A 9,083-nucleotide genomic window follows, 5' to 3' on the forward strand; every position below is an offset into this window, starting at 1 on the left:
GTCAATAAACATTTAAGCACCTACTATGTGTCAGGCACTGTGTGCTAAGCACTGAGAATATACAGAAATGTCAAAGACTGTCCCTGCTCTCCAGGAAATCACAATCTAGTGGGAGAGGGAACATGCAAATAATTATATACAAACAAGCTTTGTATATAGGCACTAGAACTGAGATCAGGGAAGGGCTACCTTCAGAAGAACATTGGCAGAAAGCCAGGAGGCAGAGAGAGGAAGGAGAGCATTCCAGGCCTGAGGGCTAGCCACTGAAAACACCTGGGGTTCATGGAACAGCCTGATGCCTGTGTCACCCGACTGAAGAGCACTCGGAGATATGAAATGTAAGAAGACTGGGAAAGTGGGGGTAGGCAGCCTCAAGAAGGCCTTGAACTACACAGGAGGTTATATCTGATCCTGGAGGTGACAGGAAGCCACTGGAGCTTGAGGAAGGGAGTGGCATGGGCTGAATTGTGCTTTAGGAAGATTCCTTTGTCCTCCGAACGGTCAGGCAGACTCACCAATGACTTTGTAGTAGTCCAGGTAGGAGGTGGCAAGGGCCAGCACCAGGATGTTGGCAGCATCAGGGAAGAGAAGGGGGCATAGCTGAGAGAGTGGCAAAGGAAAATTTCACAGGCCTTAGCAAGAGATTGATTGTCAGGAACGAGAGGGAGGCATTGAGGGTGCCACCTACATTGCCAGCCAGGATACTGGGAGGAAGTTTGGAAGTAGGAAGATTTCTGGGGAGAAAATCAGTTCCATTTTGGGCATGACAAGTTTAGGGTGTGTATAGGACATCCAGCTTGAGATGTTAAGATGGAGATGTGAGACTGGAGGTGAGCAGAGGTGAGAGTTACATTAGGAGATTTAAGAATCATCAGTATGGAGATGGTAATTAAATCCATGGCAGCTGATGAGGTCGCCAAGTGAAATAGTGTAGAGGGAGAAAAGAAGAAGGTCTAGGACGGAGCCTTGGGGAACACCCAGGGTTAGTGGGTAAAGATCCGGAAAAGGAGACTGAGAAAGAGCAGCTAGGTAGACTGGAGGAGAACCGGGAGAAAACCCAGAGAAAAGGTGTCGCAAGCGAGTTTCGGAGGCTGCAGGGAGGTCAGGAAGGAGGCGGGCAGAGGAAAGGTCCCTGCGCGGGACCATTCAGAGATGTTAGTAACGTCAGAAAGAGCGCTTCCAGGTGGTGATGGAAGCCAGACTGGTGAGTCAAGAAGGGGACAGGAGGAAGGAAAGTGGAGACATTGGTTGTAGATGGTCTTCTCCAGGCGTTTAGCCACAAAGATGGGTGAGCGATGGCATGATAATTGGTGGGGACAGATGGATGAAGGGAGGGTTTTCTAGGAGGGCACACATGGGCATATCTGTGGTCTGGGAGGGAGGTTAGGAGGGAGCTGGTAGATGGGGAGAGATTGAAGATGATGGGGAGAGCAAATCTGGTAGAGAAGACAGACAAAATGCAGTGGCTACTTAGTGAATACTCACTGACTTGTTAGTGAAGGCAGCTATAAGGTGGCCCCATGGCCCAGATCTTTAAAGCCCCATGGCCCCAAGGGAGGCCTCAGTGTGGGTGCTGACAAAGTGCTTTGTAATGGCTTAGGGAGGTCTATTTTTAACCACCATATTAAAGAAGGAGGACACGTTGCCTGGGAATCCTCACTTCTCAAGCTGCCCAAGGCCCTTTTCTTTCCACCTCCCAGCCAACTTATGCTCAGTCTGCTCTGCTTGTTTCTAGTGAGTCATGCGAAAGATGAAATGCTCTGTGATTTACTCGCCCTGTCGCTGGTCTGCATTTTGGGAAGGGGGCGGGGGGGGGGGGGGAAGCGTGGCCAGCGGCATTCAATGTGCTAAACAGACAGGCCCTGCAGGAAATGGAGTGTTCATTCTTGCGCTTGAGAGCAGCTTTCTAAAACAAATGAAGAACAGCTGGGACATAAATGTGTTTCCTCGGAATCATGCTGTTTACATTTGTACAAGGCCAACTGACTGATTGTGGAATTTAAATTAAATTAATGTGACATGAGATGGCCACAGGGGCTGGGCAGCCGCCTCCCCTTCCTCTCCTCTCGCTGGCCTCCCAAGTCACCAAAGGAACCTGTTGAGCAGTGAAAGAGGCAGTGCCATCTGGCCACCATTCAGGTATGAGCAGGCCCTGTCTAGGTCCAAGGAGACCTTTCCCAAGATTAGGAGTCTGCTCCAAGAAGAAAGTAATGGGAAAGATCTTCCTAGAGCTTTGGGTTGGAAGATGCCTGGGTCTGTCCCTAACTGGGCTTCCAAGGACCTTCATGACCTGGGAATACCCCCATTTCTAAACCTATTCCCCACTATTTCCCTGACTGTTTCCACCAGGCAAGCCTCCTTATCATTCCCTAAACACACCACATTTATTCTTTCCTTTGTACCCCAGTTCAAAGAGCATAAGGTTTGGAGTTAAAAGACCAAGGTTCATATTCCAGTTGGGAGTCCTCAGAAAAGCCCTGCACTGCTCTGGGCCTGAATCTCTCACCAGTAAAAGGAGGGATTGGGCTAAGAGACCTCCAAGGCTGCCTCCACTACTCATCTATGATCCCATGATCCCTCTACTCAAGGCTAGGTGCTTGGCACATGGTCAACACTTAATAAATGTTTGTGGATTGATTGAGTGACTATCTTACAGTTACCCCCTCTTGCCTCTGGGATAAAATATCCAGTCTACTCTTTACTCATAAGACCTCTACAAACTAGATTCTTCCACCTTTGTGGCATCTTACTCCCCCCTCTGACTCCTGGTGATTGAACCCAAGAACTCTTTTCCTTTTCTCTTACACAGGAGGATCCATCTCCCACCTCCAAGTCTTTGCATTGGGCATCTCCCATTCCTAGAAAATAGTCCCTTCTCACCTCTGTATCTCAGAATCCCTTTCTTTCTTCAAGATGAAATTCAAGCACTTCCTTCTTCATGGAGTCTTTCCTGATAACCCCTGCTTACCCCAAGTTACTAGTGCCTTCTCCTCTAAGCTACCTTGTGTTTAATTACTTTGAATTTATTTGTGTCTGTTCTCTTTGCCCTTATTCTGTCTATACATCATAATAATAGCTAGCAGTTATGTAGTGGGTTAAGTTTGCAAAGCACCTAACAGATATTCTCATTTGCTTCTTACAACAACTGTGGGAGGCAAGTGCTGTTATTATCCCCATTTTACAGATGAGGAAACTGAGGCAGACAGAGGTTCAGTGACTTACCCAGGGTCACACAGCTAGGAAGTGTCTGAGGTCAGATTTGAACCCAGGTCTTCTTGACTCCAGGCCCAGCACTCTTATCTACAGTGTCGCTGTAAAGCCTCTCTGTGTGGAGTTGTCTCTCCTGTTAGGATGTTGTTTGTTTTTTCCTCCTGTTAGGATGTAAGCTCTTTGAATGTAGGGTTTGATCCAGTCTCTGTATTTGTATCCCAGTGCCTGACGCAGGAATGGTGCTTAATATATGCTTGCCGATTGTTTAATAAAATGCCATCCCTTCTCCCCATCCGTCCAAGTTCCACAGCCTCTTCAAGGTCTTCCTCAACCTTACCTCCTTCACTGGTGGCCTTCCGTGCCTACTCCATCTGGTCCGTGACACCACTGAGTACTTAATGCCCTCCCTGTTTATCCTTTTTCTATCATTGTTTAAGCCTTCTCCCCCAGTAAGACTTCATGCTCCTGGAGGGCAAGAGGCCCTTCTGTCTTCTCATCCTCCTCTGTTCCCCCAGCCGTGCTATCCCCACCAGGGATAGACAGGGAATACATAATGGGCTTGACTGATTGCTTCCATCTTGGCCACAGTAAGGAGAAGAGATGGAACTGGAAAAAAATATGTTGTTATCCTAGGAGGGAAAAACCCCTTGAACTCGCGTGGTATTTGAAGTCAGAATCTCACTTTCCTTTGGTGTCCAGCTGAGATGGAAGGAACTCAGGAAAAGGACAATTCAGTGTCTGACAGTTGAGAGCCAAGGGGTTCTATATTGTATCAGAGGTGCTGATTCATCCAGATGAGAACCTCTGGGAGACAGCTTGTGACTGTGGAAACTAGAACAATCGTAACAGAGGAAGCTTTACTGATGTTCTTGGGGAGACTGATGTTTACAGGGGCTGCACACTGTCTTCTTTGGAAATAAAGTGAGAGTGATTTAGCAGGCTTCACCTTGGGGTATGAAAAAGATGGCAGGTGTGATCTAGGCCCTGAGACTTTGAGGCAAGTGAAAAGTGTGTGGCAGGGCTGGGGTGTCCCAAACCATTCCTCCGGGCTGACTGACGATGGTGATCATGGAAGGACATTTAGAAGCTTCTCCCAGCCTGCCCTTGGAATGGGCTCCTGGCTTTGTCATGGTGTCCCAGATGCTGGGCTCTCCCTCAGCTTTTATCAGGGAGGACCTCTTGTGGAGGTCCATTCCACTGACATTTCTTAAGTGCTGACTATGACCCGATAAGCTATTTCTCTTTGTATTCTTAAAGGTGAACAAAAAGAACATGCTTTTTGGAAGCAGTGTTGTCACACTTTAAAGGAGACCCAGGTGAGACAGCCCTACTGAAGGTAGGAAACCCTTAAGGGAACCTCACATGGTGTTTCCATAATAGGAACTCAGAGCACTTTTATGGATGCCCACAGTATGGATCCTCACCCCCACGAGAAGCATTTGGTCACATTTCTGTTTAGCTCGATTTAGATGAAGAAAAGCTTAAATTAAGCTTCAAAGTTCACCAGAATATTCCAGTTCCGTTGGTTGTGTTAATGACAATTAGAAGCTAATTAAGCACAAGTCTTCTCACCTCACCAAGGAATAGTAGGAGGTGGGGTGAGGGGGTGCGTTGGGGGAACTTTCCATTTGTTCATTTCAGGAAATCCCTGAATCTGGGGCCCAAATGCATCACATCATTGTCAGTGCCAAAAATATGTTCTAGCCACAACAAAAAGGAGAGCATTTGTCCTTTCTTCTCCCCCATATTGCACATATGATTATGAATTCCATCCTTAAGAGAAGTAAGTGCCCCTTGCCCAGTGCTGGGACCAGGGGTAGACAGGGGAAGAGCCTGCGTGGGGCACAGGACACAGGATGGAACCATGGGAGGCTTTCAAGAATTGCTTTTTCCAAACGAAAGCTTTTAAAATTGGCAACTTGGACATTTTCCCTATTGCTATTACTGTTATTATTGTCATGTTATTATTTTACTTCGTCTTGTCATGGGCGGTCTTTTCAAAGGGTTGATGTTTTCTGGTCATTCAAGTGGAATAGTTTGATGTGGAGACTCAAATTCTCTGCTGGATGGGGGCCCAATTTTCAACCTTTGTCAAGGGTCCCAGGTCATGTAGATGAGTCTGTATCCAGGGCGGGGGAGGGAAATAAAATAAGGTACAAACTTGGGATACTCTTTGCCTTTCCATTGACATTTCTGTAAGGTTCCACCCAACCAGGAGCAATGAGTAGAAGGTAGAGAGAAAGGCAGATTTAGACTTGATGTCAGGACAGTCAAAACTCCTCCAAAGTGGCTTGGGATGCTTGGGGAGGTCATAAGCAAAGGCTGGAAACATCTTTTTTTTTTTCATTTGGAGATTGGACTACATGCCCATGGCTCTAGACATGTCTTCCAATTGTGAAGTTTTGTGATTCAGATTTGAGGAGAATGTGAACGTCATCTTTGAGCATTGAAAGAGCTGTCCTCTGAAGGGGGCTGGTGTGGACTTTAAACTTGTTTTGCTCAGCTCATGTGAGAGAAAGATGTAGAGAGGTGTTTATGCCAGAAGAAACCATTAGAGGTATCTTCAAAATGCAAAGAACTGCTGCAAGAAGGGTGGTTTTCATGGGAAAATGTAAAGCAGGGCTGTGAAGTCAGTGGAGATGGGCTCTCAGTTGGGTCCTCAGTGTAGTCCCCTGGACCGAGCATAGCCTCAAAACAGTTTTTTTTTTGGAAGGTGATGCCTTTGTGGCAGGTTAATGCTTGTCTTGTCTTAAGCAAGTGATCTGGGGAAGGCATGAGATAGGATGGCTGTTGCTAAGAAAAGGAGAGCAGGTGATGTGGTCAGGTTATCCAGAGGAAGGGAAATACTGGGGGCTAGGGATGCTTTGTTTCAGTCTAGAGAGATCTTAGAAAGTCTCTAGAAGACTGCCTTCACCTCTCCCACTCATATGTCCTCTCCCCATCTGAAGGAAGGATCCTTGGCTCTCACTGAGCCTCTGTGGTTAGAGAGGCGCCTGAGGAAATGAATGTATACTGTTGGAACTTTTGATCATTGGAAAGAAAAAGAGATCTGCGTCCCAAGCAAGCCTCCTAGAGATGGGCTGGGTGGTTTGGTCCCCAAGGTCCTTTCTAAGCCCTCAATTCTATGAATTTCAAAATCGATGTATGCAACACATTTCTCTGGCCTGTTTTGGATTTTTCCTTCTTCTCCTTTGTGACTACTTCAAAGTATAGGGTTGCATTCATGGAAAATCCATATGCAACATTTGGAAAGAGAAGAAGACAGATGTGATTTCCTCACTGTTCTCATTCTCTGCTTTTCCTTTCATCCAGTCCCTTATGCTTTCTTGGCTGCAGTGGAGGCCAATTGGACATAAAGTGGCAAACAAGGTAATAACAGCTAAAAGATGAGTAAACTCTTGTTTGTTTGGAGGGGGAGTGGGCGGGATGGGAAGGGACTGAGGGAAAAGAGAGGTCATCTCCAGTCTGTCTGAAAACAACTGTTCGGAGGTTTGCTTATTCTAGGTCAAGAAGAAGGGCTCCATCGAGGTGGTCAAGGGGACTTCACAGCTTCATTGGAGGCAGAGCCAGAAGGGGCTCCAGAAGTCTCCTAGCCTAACTCTATCCTGCACCAAGGAGGAAGTGAGGCTCTGAAAGCTGAGGGGGGAAGGGTGAAGAAGTAGCAGAGGTGGGCTTCAAACAGAAGTTGCCTCTTTCTTTCATACTCTGCATCTCTTCAGGACCTGACTTGGGGCTTTTGAAAAACTTTTAATTTTTTTCTGAACAAAAATTCACCTTCTCTTCCCCCCCCCCACCCCCAGCATTGAAAAAGAAAGAAAATGAAGACATGAAGCAAATGTGCACAGCCACGTCAAACAAATTCTTGCATTGGCCACGTCACCCAACTGCCTATCTCACTGTGCAACTCGGTTCCCTTTCCTCCCGAGTCCTCCCCAGGCTGAGATCCTCCTCTTCCCCCCTCCCTTCAGGACACAGCCAGCTGTCACCTCAAAAGCAACATGAACTCAAATTGAATTCATCTTCTCCTAATCCAGCCCTTCTCATCACTCAATTGCACCATGTCTGTCAATGATACCAGTCTTCTCTGTCATTTAAGATGACTTCCCGCGCTTATTTTCCTACCATCAGATAGCTCAACATCAGAAGCCAATATGGTTTTAAAAGTAGAAATGTTATCAGAGAAGAGGCATTGCCATCTGCTTTGCCAGGCGCCCTGAGGAACACGGAAACTTTCTGGATGACTGCATCTGAAACGTAAAGATGTCTCTGCTCCTAGTGAGCTCCTTGAGGGCAAGGACTCTTACTTATCTTAGCTACATCCCCAGCCCCTAGCAAAGTGCTTGGCACAGAATGTGCTTTTAATAGAGTCATTCGTCCATTCAGCTTGCCTGTCACTGGCTCCAGTGACTTCTGCCTTCTTAGCAATGCTCTGATGGATTTCTTCCTTTTTCCTCCTCATGCTGCCACCCTGGTTCAGACTTTGGGAGCTTGCCAGCTGGGCTCCTTTCTCCCCTATAATCTAGATTACAGGTTCAAATTCCAATTCCTACATCTGGCATTCGTGAGCCTCCCCTGTATGCCCCTGCCTTATGTTTCCAGGCATAGCCTTCTTTGGCCACATGTTTCTCATCTCCCTATACCATTGTTGACTGACTGATTGATGGCCAGACCCAATGCTAGGTGCTTGTATTCTCAGCTTCAAAATGGAGGTTTGTAACCCTGGACCACAGATGTTTTGAAGGATGATGGGAGGGCCCTAAGGGGAAAAAGGTAGTTAAATACAACACATCAGCAGCTGCATCCAGGAGACTGGACCAGAAAAGTCCTGAGACATGCTGCCTGTTTAATCCAGGAAAGCTAAAGTAGCAACTCTAAAGGAATATTTATGGGTACAGCTGCGAGCAGAAGGCAAAGGCAAATGAAAAGAAGCAGTAAACTTTATATAGCACTTAGCACAGCCTCTTGCATAGAGTAAGCACTCTACAAATGCTTCGTGAGTGACCAGCAGATATTACTCTGCATCACATGCACCACAGTCCAGCCAAATGGTTCTTCTTGCTGTTCCTCATAAAACACTGTATCTCCCATCAGTGTGTCTTTGCCAAGGCTGTGCCCCCTGCCTGGAATGCCCTCCTTCCTCATCTCTGCCTCTTAAAATCTCTAGCTTTCTTCAGAGCTTAGCTTAAGAGTACCACATTAAACTGGAGTTCATGAACTTATTTATTTTTAAATATTTTGATTCCTGTATTTCAACAGAATTGGTTTCCTTTGTCATCTCATGGATATTATTTTATGCATTTAAAAATAGAACTCAAAGGCTCACAGGCTTCACCAGACTCACTGACACCAGAAAAGTTCAGAGCCCCTCTACCTGTAGAAACCTTTCTTTATCCCTCCCACCCCCAAACTTCTAGTGCCCACCTCCCTTCTCCACATGTTTTGTGTAAGTACTTATTTTGGTATATGTATTTATTTTGAATATTTAAGTACTCAAGTATGTTTTTTTTTGTTTTATATATATTATATAAGTTGTCTCCTCTGGTGGGATATAAGCTGCTTAAAGGAAAGGACTGATTCATTTTTATGTCTTTCTATCCCCAGTACCTAGCATTGTATCTGGCCAGTCCATCAACAAGCAATTTAAAACACCTCCTATGTGCCAGGTCCTGTGCTAAAGGCTAAGGATACACAAAAAGATAAAAATCAGTCCCTGCTCTCAAGGGGACTCCCCCCTAAAGTAGGGAGGCATACAGTAGTTGCTTAATAAGGCTGGATTTTTCTGAGCCTATTTCTCTTCCTTCCTTCCTTCCTTCCTTCCTTCCTTCCTTCCTTCCTTCCTTCCTTCCTTCCTTCCTTCCTTCCTTCCTTCCTTC

General features: G+C 46.2%; 2 long non-coding RNA genes across 2 annotated transcripts in view; one reads left to right on the forward strand and one right to left on the reverse strand.

Moving 5' to 3' along the window:
• The window catches only part of LOC138161799 (uncharacterized), a 35,114-nt gene that overhangs the window by 19,154 nt on the left and 6,877 nt on the right, over positions 1-9,083 (reverse strand). The window lies entirely within an intron of this gene.
• On the forward strand, positions 213-9,013 carry LOC138161800 (uncharacterized). Its single transcript, XR_011168472.1, has 3 exons — positions 213-338; positions 6,523-6,579; positions 6,715-9,013. It is a non-coding gene; the product is annotated as an uncharacterized lncRNA (long non-coding RNA).

This window comes from Petaurus breviceps, unplaced genomic scaffold, assembly GCF_028583685.1.
Source record: "Petaurus breviceps papuanus isolate PSGF00001 unplaced genomic scaffold, PetGlider_PUasm1.0 185, whole genome shotgun sequence".
Lineage (NCBI taxonomy): Eukaryota > Metazoa > Chordata > Mammalia > Diprotodontia > Petauridae > Petaurus > Petaurus breviceps.